The sequence below is a fragment of the Neofelis nebulosa genome, chromosome X (assembly GCF_028018385.1).
Source record: "Neofelis nebulosa isolate mNeoNeb1 chromosome X, mNeoNeb1.pri, whole genome shotgun sequence".
Classification (NCBI taxonomy): Eukaryota; Metazoa; Chordata; class Mammalia; order Carnivora; family Felidae; genus Neofelis; species Neofelis nebulosa.
Genome location: NC_080800.1, coordinates 48,712,762 through 48,724,829, shown reverse-complemented (window position 1 = coordinate 48,724,829; position 12,068 = coordinate 48,712,762). Strand labels below are relative to the sequence as shown.

Below are 12,068 nucleotides of genomic sequence, written 5' to 3'. Positions count from 1 at the left end.
CCCAGGCCGAAGGAGCTGAAAGCCGAGTCGGAGAACGCAGATTTGCCTTTCGCTGACCTGGCAGCAAGACCAGAGCAATAGAAAAGGCTTTCAGAACAATGGATGACACGACTGCAGTTACTCATATGTAATAAATCATAGGAAGCCAGGAGTGGAGGACGAGAAGGGCCATGGGTTCTTGAAAGACGTGGGGAACTTTTTAAAGATACGGATTCCAGGCCTTGGTACAGAGGAATCAACCTCAGAGAGCATAGTCTTGAAATCTGTGTAAAACAAAACAAAACAAAACAAAACACCACTCAACAACAGCAGAATATGCATTTTTCAGAAGTGCACATGGAACATTCTCGAGGACACACCATATGCTAAGTCATAAAGCAGGCCTCAATAGACTTAAAAGGATTGAAATCATGCAAAGTTTGTCCTCCCACCACAATGGAGTGAAATTAGAAATAAATAACGAAGAAATTTGTGAAATTCACAAATAGGTGGAGATTAATACACTTCTAAGTAACAAATGGGTCAAAGAAAAAAATTATGAGGGAAATTAGAAAACATCTTGAAATGAATGAAAACAAGAACACAGCACACCAAAATTTATGAAATGCAGCTAAAGCAATGCTTAAAGGGAATTTTATAGCTATAGACACCAATATTATAAAAGAAGGATCCAGGGGCCTGGGTGACTCAGTCAGTTAAGCAAGCAGCTCTTGATTTTGATTCAGGTCATGATCTCATGGTTCATGAGTTCAAGAGCCCCACATCAGGCTCTGCACTGAAAGCATGGAGACTGCTTGGGATTCTCTCTCTCCCTCCCTCTCTCTCCCCCTCCCCTGTGCTCACTTTCTCTCTCTCTCTCTCTCTCTCTCTCTCTCTCTCTCTCTCTCCCTCTCTCTCTCTCTCTCTCTCTCTCAAAATTAATAAGTAAGCTTTAAAAAAAGATCTCAATGGGGCACCTGGGTGGCTCAGTTGGTTAAGTGTCCAACTCCTGATTTCAGCTGAGATAATGATCTACAGTTAGTGGCATCCAGCCCCACATCGGGCTCTGTGCTGCTGGCACGGAGACTGCTTGAGATTCTCTCTGTCTCCCCCTCTGGCTGCCCATCCCCTGCTCATGCCCTCTCTCTCTCTCTCTCTCTCTCAAAATAAATAAATAAAACTTAAAAAAAATTCAAATTAATAACCTAACTTTTCATCTTAGGAAACTGGAAAAAGAAGTAATCCCAAAGCAAGCAGAAGGAAGGAAATAACAAAGACTGGACAGAAGACACATGGAATCGAAAATAGAAAAACAATAGAGAAAATCAGTGAAACAAAAGTCAGTCATTTGAAAAGATCAACAAAATTGACAAATGTTTAGGTAGATTGACTAAAGAGAGACAGCTGACAGCTGACAGCTGACAGCTTGGAGCCTGGAGCCTGCTTTGGATTCTGTGTCTCCCTCTCTCTCTGCTCCTCCTCCACTTGCACTCTGTCTCTCTCTGTCTCTCAAAAATAAATAAACATCTAAAAGTTTTTTAAAAGAAGAGGAAATTAGGGCATAGAGGGAGACAAAGATGCACAGAGAGATGACTATGTGAACACAGAAGGTAGATATCTGCAAGCCAAAGACAAAGGCCTCAGAAGAAACCAAATCTGCTGATATCTTGAACTAGAATTTTGAGAAAATAAATTTTTGTTGTTAAAGCCACCAGTCTCTGGTATTTCATTATGGCAACCCTAGCAAACAATACAGTTGCACAATGCTGTAAATATACTAAAAAGCCATTGAATTTTACACTTTAAATGGGTGAAACTTATGATATATAAATAATATCTCAATAAAGCTGTTTTTAGAGAAGTAGTATAGGGGCACCTGGGTGGCTCAATCAGTTGAGCATCCAATTCTTGGTTTCAGCTCATGTCATGCTCTCACAGTTTCGTGAGTTCGAGCCCCACATCAGGCTCTGCGCTGACAGCATGGAGCCTTCTTGGGATTCTCTCTCTCTCCCTCTCTCTCTCGCTCTCTGCCCCTCCTCCATTCACACTATCTCTGTTTCTCTCAAAATAAATAAACTTTAAAAAAGAAAGTAGTATAGATAATTCCCTCTCACAGCAAGGGTTGCAAACTTTGGACTAGACCATGCAAACAAACAGCAATGACACTTCTGTGCCTGGCCCTGTGCTGACTGCTACTGAGTCATGGGGTTTGATCAGATGCCTAAGGAGTTTACAGTCTGTCGTGCAAGATTGACCAAGGACCCCAGATAATGATCAGTACTCTGGGTTAATCTAGGTTTTGAAGGGCCTATAGCAGATAGAATTTCACAAACTCTTTAAGAGAAATAGTACAAATTAGGTATGAAAGCATTGCTTTGTATTATAAAAGAAACCACAAATTTTACAAATTACAATATTTTTTAGAAAGATGAGGGAGGAGAGAGAGAGAGAAAGAGAGAGAGAGAGAGAGAGAGAGAGAGAATCCCAAGCAGGCTCCACACTCCCACAACCCTGGGATCATGACCTGAGCCAAAATCAAGAGCTGGATGCTCAACTGATTGAGTCATCCAGGTGCCCCCAAATCGCAAAAAAAACTTTAAAACTGGCAAATACCATAAACATTCTCAAATCCAAAAAGATAAAAAAAGTTTAATAATTGTCTGATTCACCTCTACACTAATTGTCTTTCACTACAGGCTCCTTTATATCCTCTTCTAAATAAATATGAGTTATTTTATAATAACATTTTCTAGAGAAAAAAGAAAAAATTCAGTTGAATTCAATGTCATTCAGTTGATGAAAAAAATTTGTTATTGGTAGTTTGGAAAAGTTTCAACTTCACAACTTATTAGTAATGTAAATTTTCAGATTGTTGTCAGATAGAAACCTCTATCTAGTTTGTTTTACATGTGAGCTGTAAAATTTCAGGATATTTTAACTGTTCTTGTGTAGTGATAAATCTTCGAATCTCCTCAAATTGACAATGCTCAATAACCAGAGACTCAGAAATGACCTGTCGAAGTATGGGATGCTGAGGCTTAAGTTTTGTTAGTTTTATGATAAATCCATGTCTGTAATGTTAGAGAAGGGAGCACAGAGGCTCATGAGAGTCCAGCAGAGGGGGCCCCTGACCCAGCCTCAGGGATCAAGCTGTCAGAGATGATGCTTGAGCTAATTCTTTAGAGTTTAAATGAAATTTTGTCAGGTGGTGGGGTATTTGTGTGCATGAGATTGTGGAATGTGTTACCAAAGGAGGAGGAAGAAGAAGAAGAAGAAGAAGAAGAAGAAGAAGAAGAAGAAGAAGAAGAAGAAGAAGAAAGAGGAGGAGGAGGAGGAGGGGGAGGAGGAGAAGAAGAAGGAGACTTTCATGCTGAGGAAAGAATGTATATACAAAGACACAGAGGCAGGAAACAACATGGTGTGTAATGATAACCACGAGCATTCCCAAACTGATAACTTCAGGAGGTGAAAGCTCCTATGGAGCTACAGAAACTCATTCCAACAGACTCAACAACTTAAACTGAGTTCAAAGAAGCCCAAATGAAGATACTGAGATTAAGCACCTCTGCATGAGTTTCCAAGGTCTAAGGCCTCAACTGTACATGGAGAGAGTAGTTAAGATTCTGGTCACCACTTCCTGTGTGTTGTGGGGTTTTTTCCCACACCACCAAGCAATTCTCTGACATCAGCTGTGTGTCCTCCAATTCAACTCACTTCTTATACTACCTACCTGGAAATACCCTCTGATCCCACAGGTTAAGGGTTCAGTCTTACAAAACTGCCCCCCCATGTCCTATGCCAATCACAAGTCCAGATTGTCACCAGTACTTCTGACCAAATGGCTTTATACAGGAGGGTACAATCCCCTCCTCAGGTTCAATTACTTTGCTAGAGCAGCTCACAGAACTCAGAGGACCATTTTACTTACTAGATTATCAGTTTAGGGACACATGGCTGTCTCAGTCCAAAGAGCATGCAACTCTTGATCTCGGGGTCATGAGTTGAGCCCCACATTGGGTGTAAAGATTACTTAAAAGTAAATAAATAAATAACCTTTACAAAAAGTTTAGATTTGGGCACCTGGGTGGCTCAGTCGGTTAAAGGTCCAATTTCAGCTCAGGTCATGGTCCCACAGTTCGTGAGTTTGAGCCCCACATCAGGTGAGCTCAAGCCCCACTTCAAGATTCTCTCTCCCTCTCTCTCCTTCTCTCTCTGCACCTCGTGGAATTCTCTCTCTCTCTCTGCCCCTTGTTCACCCACGCACACTCAATCTCTCTCTTTCTCTCTCTCAAAAATAATAAAATAGGGGCGCCTGGATGGCTCAGTCAGTTGAGCATCCAACTTCAGCTCAGGTCATGATCTCACTGTTTGTGAGTTCCAACCCCACATTGGGCTCCGTGCTGACATCTCAGACCCTGGAGCCTGCTTTGGATTCTGTGTCTCCCGATCTCTCTGCCCCTCCCCCGCTCTCTGCTCTCCCAAAAATAAATAAATACTTTTAAAAATAATAATAATAAAATAAAATAATTTTTTTTAAGTTTGGATTATCAGTTTGTTATAAAAGGATATAATTCAGGAACAGCCAGATGGAAGAGTTGCATAGTGCAAGGTGTGTGGGAACGAGCAAGGAGCTTCTATGCTCTCTGTGAATCTCCATGTGATCATCAACCCAGAAGCTCTCCAACAGGGTTTTTAATGGAGGCTTCGTTACATAAGCATGATTGATTAGATCATTGGAAATTGGTGATTTTTTTGTTGTTTAGTTTTTATTTCATAATCATAAACTTAACTCTGCAATCCGGCTAGACTTGGAGGGGAGTAAGGCGAATATGGAACCCATAGAGCTGCAGTAAGAGCACAAAGGTTATAGGATATTTCGAGCAGATGGGCGTGAAAGTGTGCTCTCCTGAGCTATAAAAGGAATGGTTTGGTAGTTAAGATAAAACCCAGGTCATATTTATTAGATTTGTCCACAGTCAGCAATGGTGATTTTCTTGCTGGTCTTGCCATTCCTGGACCCCAAGTGCTCCATGGCTCTAGAATATTCATGCCCTCTTTCACCTTGCCAAAGACCACGTGCTTGCCATCCAGCCAGTCAGTCTTGCCCATGCAGATGAAAACTAGGAACCGTTCACGTTGGGTCCAACATTGCCATGGACAAGGTGCCAGGACCCGTATGATTCAGGATGAAATTCTCATCATCAAATTTCTCCCCATAAATAGACTTGCCATCAGTGTCATTATGGTGTGTGAAGTTGCTACCATGGCACATAAATCCTGGAATAATCCTGTAAAAGCAGGAAGCTTTATAACCAAATATTTTCTCCCCAGTGCTCAGAGCATGAAAGTTTTCTGCTGTCTTTGGAATTTTGTCTACAAACAGCTCCCATCTGTTAAAACAGCTTTATGTCACATCTTGGCTTCCAGGTCCCTTACCCTGAAGGAGACAGGGCCCAAGGGCACACCATCCATGGCAATGTCAAAGAACATGGTGGGGTTGACAATGGATGGGTGGTGTGGGTATCTCTGGGGAAGCAGCAGCGTCTGCAATACCATTGGTGATTGAACACAACCTCTAGCCCCTCTCCCCTCCCAGGAGGTCGAGGGGTGGATTGAAAGTCAGAACCTTCCAATCACAGGTTTGGCTCTACAGACAACTAGCCCCCATCCTTTGTTACCTAGGGGCTTTCCAAAAGTCACCTCACTAACATAGCAAAAGATACCTTTTACCATTCTAATCACTTAGGAAATTACAAATATTTTAGGAGTTTTGTGCCAGGAACAGGGTCAAGGACCAAATATATATTTCTTATAAAAAATGACAATATCACAGTAGGTCTTCTAGAAATCCCCACATTTGGAACCCCAGTCTGGAGTCCAACAAAACAAGACCTCTAAATGAACCCTGAGATTTAGCCTTGAGACTGAAGTCCAAAATTGAGTATAATAAGTGACAGATCACTTTTTCTGTGCCTGGAGCCCATCTGACAATCTGGTGAAGTCAATATATCCCTTCCCAGATTAATGTTTTTAAATGCATAAAATAAAATCTAGGATTATAAAGGAAACCAATTATATTAAAATATAGTTATCAAAACATTACAAAAACTAATTGTAATATACATATTTCTTTATTAATACATTAAATACTATCCTCTACTAGCAGGTTAGCAGATTGAATGACTACTGTGATTTCAAATTAATGATGATTGTAAACAATATTTTAAGAGATCTGCTATGAAAAATATCTGTCTATTGATGACAAAGTCGCAGGTACTGCTAATACCACTGTGCTTGGGTGCCTACATTTATTATTTTTTTAATTTAAATTCAAATAGTTAACATCCAGTGTAGTATTGGTTTCAGGAGTAGAACCCACTGATTCATCGCTTATATATAACCTCAGTGCTCATACTAACAAGTGTCCTCCTTAATCCCAACATCCCCCCAGCAACCCTCCATTTGTCCTCTATTTAAGATTCTCTTATGGTTTGCCTCTCTCTCTGCTTTTCTTATTTTTCCTTCCTTTCCCCTATGTTCATCTGTTGTGTTTCTTTTTTTTTTTATTTTTTTAATGTTTATTTATTTATTTATTTTTTATAACCTACAAATGATACTTTATTTTTTTTTTAATATATGAAATTTACTGTCAAATTGGTTTCCATACAACACCCAGTGCTCATCCCAAAAGGTGCCCTCCTCAATACCCATCACCCACCCTGCCCTCCCTCCCACCCCCCATCAACCCTCAGTTTGTTCTCAGTTTTTAACAGTCTCTTATGCTTTGGCTCTCTCCCACTCTAACCTCTTTTTTTTTTTTTTTCCCTTCCCCTCCCCCATGGGTTTCTGTTACATTTCTCAGGATCCACATAAGAGTGAAACCATATGGTATCTGTCTTTCTCTGTATGGCTTATTTCACTTAGCATCACACTCTCCAGTTCCATCCACGCTGCTACAAAAGGCCATATTTCATTTTTTCTCATTGCCACGTAGTATTCCATTGTGTATATAAACCACAATTTCTTTATCCATTCATCAGTTGATGGACATTTAGGCTCTTTCCATAATTTGGCGATTGTTGAGAGTGCTGCTATAAACATTGGGGTACAAGTGCCCCTATGCATCAGTACTCCTGTATCCCTTGGATAAATTCCTAGCAGTGCTATTGCTGGGTCATAGGGTAGGTCTATTTTTAATTTTCTGAGGAACCTCCACACTGCTTTCCAGAGTGGCTGCACCAATTTGCATTCCCACCAACAGTGCAAGAGGGTTCCCGTCTCTCCACATCCTCTCCAGCATCTATAGTCTCCTGATTTGTTCATTTTGGCCACTCTGACAGGCGTGAGGTGGTATCTGAGTGTGGTTTTGATTTGTATTTCCCTGATGAGGAGCGACGTTGAACATCTTTTCATGTGCCTGTTGGCCATCCGGATGTCTTCTTTAGAGAAGTGTCTATTCATGTTTTCTGCCCATTTCTTCACTGGGTTATTTGTTTTTCGGGTGTGGAGTTTGGTGAGCTCTTTATAGATTTTGGATACTAGCCCTTTGTCCGATGTGTCATTTGCAAATATCTTTTCCCATTCCGTTGGTTGCCTTTTAGTTTTGTTGGTTGTTTCCTTTGCTGTGCAGAAGCTTTTTATCTTCATAAGGTCCCAGTAATTCACTTTTGCTTTTAATTCCCTTGCCTTTGGGGATGTGCCGAGTAAGAGATTGCTACGGCTGAGGTCAGAGAGGTCTTTTCCTGCTTTCTCCTCTAAGGTTTTGATGGTTTCCTGTCTCACATTCAGGTCCTTTATCCATTTTGAGTTTATTTTTGTGAATGGTGTGAGAAAGTGGTCTAGTTTCAACCTTCTGCATGTTGCTGTCCAGTTCTCCCAGCACCATTTGTTAAAGAGACTGTCTTTTTTCCATTGGATGTTCTTTCCTGCTTTGTCAAAAATGAGTTGGCCATACGTTTGTGGGTCTAGTTCTGGGGTTTCTATTCGATTCCATTGGTCTATGTGTCTGTTTTTATGCCAATACCATGCTGTCTTGATGATGACAGCTTTGTAGTAGAGGCTAAAGTCTGGGATTGTGATGCCTCCTGCTTTGGTCTTCTTCTTCAAAATTACTTTGGCTATTCGGGGCCTTTTGTGGTTCCATATGAATTTTAGGATTGCTTGTTCTAGTTTCAAGAAGAATGCTGGTGCAATTTTGATTGGGATTGCATTGAATGTGTAGATAGCTTTGGGTAGTATTGACATTTTGACAATATTTATTCTTCCAATCCATGAGCAGGGAATGTCTTTCCATTTCTTTATATCTTCTTCAATTACCTGCATAAGCTTTCTATAGTTTTCAGCATACAAATCTTTTACATCTTTGGTTAGATTTATTCCTAGGTATTTTATGCTTCTTGGTGCAATTGTGAATGGGATCAGTTTCTTTATTTGTCTTTCTGTTGCTTCATTGTTAGTGTATAAGAATGCAACTGATTTCTGTACATTGATTTTGTATCCTGCAACTTTACTGAATTCATGTATCAGTTCTAGCAGACTTTTGGTGGAGTCTATCGGATTTTCCATGTATAATATCATGTCATCTGCAAAAAGCAAAAGCTTGACTTCATCTTTGCCAATTTTGATGCCTTTGATTTCCTTTTGTTGTCTGATTGCTGATGCTAGAACTTCCAGCACTATATTAAACAACAGCGGTGAGAGTGGGCATCCTTGTCGTGTTCCTGATCTCAGGGAAAAAGCTCTCAGTTTTTCCCCATTGAGGATGATGTTAGCTGTGGGCTTTTCATAAATGGCTTTTATGATCTTTAAGTATGTTCCTTCTATCCCGACTTTCTCAAGGGTTTTTATTTAAAAAGGGTGCTGGATTTTGTCAAAGGCCTTTTCTGCATCGATTGACAGGATCATATGGTTCTTCTCTTTTTTTTTTGTTAATGTGATGTATCATGTTGATCGATTTGCGAATGTTGAACCAGCCCTGCATCCCAGGAATGAATCCCACTTGATCATGGTGAATAATTCTTTTTATATGCTGTTGAATTCGATTTGCTAGTATCTTATTGAGAATTTTTGCATCCATATTCATCAGAGATATTGGCCTGTAGTTCTCTTTTTTTTGCTGGGTCTCTGTCTGGTTTAGGAATCAAAGTAATACTGGCTTCATAGAATGAGTCTGGAAGTTTTCCTTCCCTTTCTATTTCTTGGAATAGCTTGAGAAGGATAGGTATTATCTCTGCTTTAAACGTCTGGTAGAACTCCCCTGGGAAGCCATCTGGTCCTGGACTCTTATTTGTTGGGAGATTTTTGATAACCGATTCAATTTCTTCGCTGGTTATGGGTCTGTTCAAGCTTTCTATTTCCTCCTGATTGAGTTTTGGAAGAGTGTGGGTGTTTAGGAATTTGTCCATTTCTTCCAGGTTGTCCAATTTGTTGGCATATAATTTTTCATAGTATTCCCTGATAATTGTTTGTATCTCTGAGGGATTGGTTGTAATAATTCCATTTTCATGCATGATTTTATCTATTTGGGTCATCTCCCTTTTCTTTTTGAGAAGCCTGGCTAGAGGTTTGTCAATTTTGTTTATTTTTTCAAAAAACCAACTCTTGGTTTCGTTGATCTGCTCTACAGTTTTTTTAGATTCTATATTGTTTATTTCTGCTCTGATCTTTATGATTTCTCTTCTTCTGCTGGGTTTAGGCTGCCTTTGTTGTTCTGCTTCTATTTCCTTTAGGTGTGCTATTAGATTTTGTATTTGGGATTTTTCTTGTTTCTTGAGATAGGCCTGGATTGCAATGTATTTTCCTCTCAGGACTGCCTTCGCTGCGTCCCAAAGCGTTTGGATTGTTGTATTTTCATTTTCGTTTGTTTCCATATATTTTTAAATTTCTTCTCTAATTGCCTGGTTGACCCACTCATTCGTTAGTAGGGTGTTCTTTAACCTCCATGCTTTTGGAGGTTTTCCAGACTTTTTCCTGTGGTTGATTTCAAGCTTCATAGCATTGTGGTCTGAAAGTATGCATGGTATAATTTCAATTCTTGTAAACTTATGAAGGGCTGTTTTGTGACCCAGTATATGATCTATCTTGGAGAATGTTCCATGTGCACTCGAGAAGAAAGTATATTCTGTTGCTTTGTGATGCAGAGTTCTAAATAGATCTGTCAAGTCCATCTGATCCAATGTATCATTCAGGGCCCTTGTTTCTTTATTGACTGTGTGTCTATATGATCTATCCATTTCTGTAAGTGGGGTGTTAAAGTCCCCTGCAATGACCACATTCTTATCAATAAGGTTGCTTATGTTTATGAGTAACTGTTTTATATATCTGGGGGCTCCGGTATTTGGCGCATAGACATTTATAATTGTTAGCTCTTCCTGATGGATAGACCCTGTAATTATTATATAATGCCCTTTTTCATCTCTTGTTACACCCTTTAATTTAAAGTCTAGTTTGTCTGATATAAGTATGGCTACTCCAGCTTTCTTTTGGCTTCCAGTAGCATGATAAATAGTTCTCCATCCCCTCACTCTCAATCTAAAGGTGTCCTCAGATCTAAAATGAGTCTCTTGTAGACAGCAAATAGATGGGTCTTGTTTTTTTATCCATTCTGATACCCCGTGTCTTTTGGTTGGCGCATTTAATCCATTTACATTCAGTGTTATTATAGAAAGATACGGGTTTAGAGTCATTGTGATGTCTGTATGTTTTATGCTTGTAGTGATGTCTCTGGTACTTTGTCTCACAGGATCCCCCTTAGGATCTCTTGTAGGGCTGGTTTCGTGGTGACAAATTCCTTCAGTTTTTGTTTGTTTGGGAAGACCTTTATCTCTCCTTCTATTCTAAATGACAGACTTGCTGGATAAAGGATTCTCGGCTGCATATTTTTTCTGTTTAGCACACTAAAGATATCGTGCCAAGCCTTTCTGGCCTGCCAAGTTTCAAAGGAGAGATCAGTCACGAGTCTTATAGGTCTCCCTTTATATGTGAGGGCACGTGTATCCCTTGCTGCTTTCAGAATTTTCTCTTTATCCTTGTATTTTGCCAGTTTCACTATGATATGTCGTGCAGAAGATCGATTCAAGTTACGTCTGAAGGGAGTTCTCTGTGCCTCTTGGATTTCAATGCCTTTTTCCTTCCCCAGTTCAGGGAAGTTCTCAGCTATAATTTCTTCAAGTACCCCTTCAGCACCTTTCCCTCTCTCTTCCTCCTCTGGGATACCAATTATGCGTATATTATTTCTTTTTAGTGTATCACTTAGTTCTCTAACTTTCCCCTCATACTCCTGGATTTTTTTATCTCTCTTTCTTTCAGCTTCCTCTTTCTCCATAACTTTATCTTCTAGTTCACCTATTCTCTCCTCTGCCTCTTCAATCCGAGCCGTCGTGGTTTCCATTTTGTTTTGCATTTCGTTTAAAGCGTTTTTCAGCTCCTCGTGACTGTTCCTTAGTCCCTTGATCTCTGTAGCAAGAGATTCTCTGCTGTCCTGCATACTGTTTTCAAGCCCAGCGATTAATTTTATGACTATTATTCTAAATTCACTTTCTGTTATATTATTTAAATCCTTTTTGATCAGTTCATTAGCTGTTGTTATTTCCTGGAGATTCTTCTGAGGGGAATTCTTCCGTTTGGTCATTTTGGATAGTCCCTGGAGCGGTGAGGACCTGCAGGGCACTTCCCCCGTGCTGTGGTGTATAACTGGAGTTGGTGGGCGGGGCCGCAGTCCGACCTGATGTCTGCCCCCAGCCCACCACTGGGGCCACAGTCAGACTGGTGTGTGCCTTCTCTTCCCCTCTCCTAGGGGCGGGATTCACTGTGGGGTGGTGTGGCCCGTCTGGGCTACTTGCACACTGCCAGGCTTGTGGTGCTGGGGAGCTGGTGTATTAGCTGGGGTGGGTAGGCAACGTGCACGGGGGCGGGAGGGGCAGGCTTAGCTCACTTCTCCTTAGGTGATCCACTTCAGGAGGAGCCCTGTGGCAGCGGGAGGGAGTCAGATCCGCTGCCGGAGGTTTGGCTCCGCAGAAGCACAGAGTTGGGTGTTTGCGCGGAGCGAGCAAGTTCCCTGGCAGGAACTGGTTCTCTTTGGGATTTTGGCT

The 12,068-nt window shown here is 40.8% G+C and overlaps 1 pseudogene; it reads right to left on the bottom strand.

The window, feature by feature from the left end:
• Positions 1 to 4,879: 4,879 nt before the first annotated feature.
• On the bottom strand, positions 4,880 to 5,535 carry LOC131502070 (peptidyl-prolyl cis-trans isomerase A-like; annotated as a pseudogene).
• Positions 5,536 to 12,068: the final 6,533 nt, after the last annotated feature.